Below are 1,495 nucleotides of genomic sequence, written 5' to 3'. Positions count from 1 at the left end.
GACGTGACTGACACAAGCTGGTATAGAAAACACATTTGAACTTGGTCAAAGTTCATTCTGCAAGTCCAATGCTGCAGGCAAAGCCATGCTGCAATGACATGCTACGTGGCAATGCACACTTGTTTTTACATCGTAAAAACCCATGTCTAGTTCTGTTTGTTTTTGTTTATTTATAKAGTGGTTCAGTCGKGTTCTCCATCACRCCATCCAGGCAGTAAACTTCGGTGAAAGTGACAAGAAACCATAACATGTTATAACGAGATGGTTATYTTGATATAACAAGATAGTTTTCTTGTTATAACRAGATCCAGTTTAAAAATAATTTCATTCATGTGACAGCTYTACGCTTCTGTAACAATCAGGGTGCTGAAATGAAACATTGGATCTCTTGTTTGAGGGGTTCCACAGATTGTCCCTGAAAAGAGCTTTATTTAAGGTTCTACTGGGTATTTTTCAGGACTCCAGCCTGAGTAATGGTCCAGCGACAGAACAGAGTTTTTCTGTTGAGTCATAAAACAGTTGTTTTCCTGCTGCAACAGAGGGTTCTGCAGATTCCAATGCCTGGACTCAGTGTGAGCTGGGTCCTCAGCCAGACCGGGGAGGGGTGGTATGAACTGTCTGAACCTGGATCTATAAACCTGGAGGTCACTTATCCCTGGAAGACAYGAGGCCCAGTTCTGATCGGTACCGTCAGGACCAGTGAGAGGATATAAGATGTTGTCCTTCAGAGCTTTTTAAACACACGGTCCATTAAACCTGTTGGAGCTGCCATCATGTGATGGGGTCTCACAGGAGAGAAGATTAAAGTCTGAGYTGCCTGGATGGGAAGGTCACACAAAGCCAGCTACACTTTGACCTCTGACCTCAGTCTCAGGGTAGAAGTCACATGTCTTCATAATCTACGGTCTGCTGACAAGGATTTCCAAGTCTGAAGACACCTGCACCTTTTTTACAAATATATCCTGAAGTYAGTCCTTATTCAGGAACATCGAAGGGGCAACAAGTTTAAAATAAAACATTAAAACCTTTCACCAACAAATTCTCATTGTTTAGCTCAATTTTTGAGTGTAAAGTAGTAAAATAAATTTTATTTGTAAATATTAAATCTTAAATCTACAGCAAATGTGATAATTAAATCTTAAATGTTGCAGTTAAATGGTAAAGTTTACAGAAAATTTTGGAACACAGCAGAGTTGGTGTGTAGCTTTTGTTGTGTTGTTGTGATGTAATGATAACACTGTTGAAGAATTAACCATTTAAAATGAAAAATGTGTTCATTTAAAACAATTTGAATGATCTGTGACCTGTGGTGCAGCAGTTTGAAGTGCAGCTCAGACACCGACCAAAAAGGCAAGTTTTATGTGCTGTAGGTCAGCGATAGCAGCATTAGCAGGGTTAGCAGCGTTAGCAGCGTTAGCAGCATTAGCAGCATTGGCAGTGTTAGCAGCATTAGCAGCATTAGCAGGACAGCATTGTTCACAGCATTAGCAGCATT

This window comes from Austrofundulus limnaeus, unplaced genomic scaffold (assembly GCF_001266775.1).
Source record: "Austrofundulus limnaeus strain Quisiro unplaced genomic scaffold, Austrofundulus_limnaeus-1.0 Scaffold1022, whole genome shotgun sequence".
Taxonomy (NCBI): Eukaryota; Metazoa; Chordata; class Actinopteri; order Cyprinodontiformes; family Rivulidae; genus Austrofundulus; species Austrofundulus limnaeus.
Note: the sequence above shows the minus strand (reverse complement) of the source record.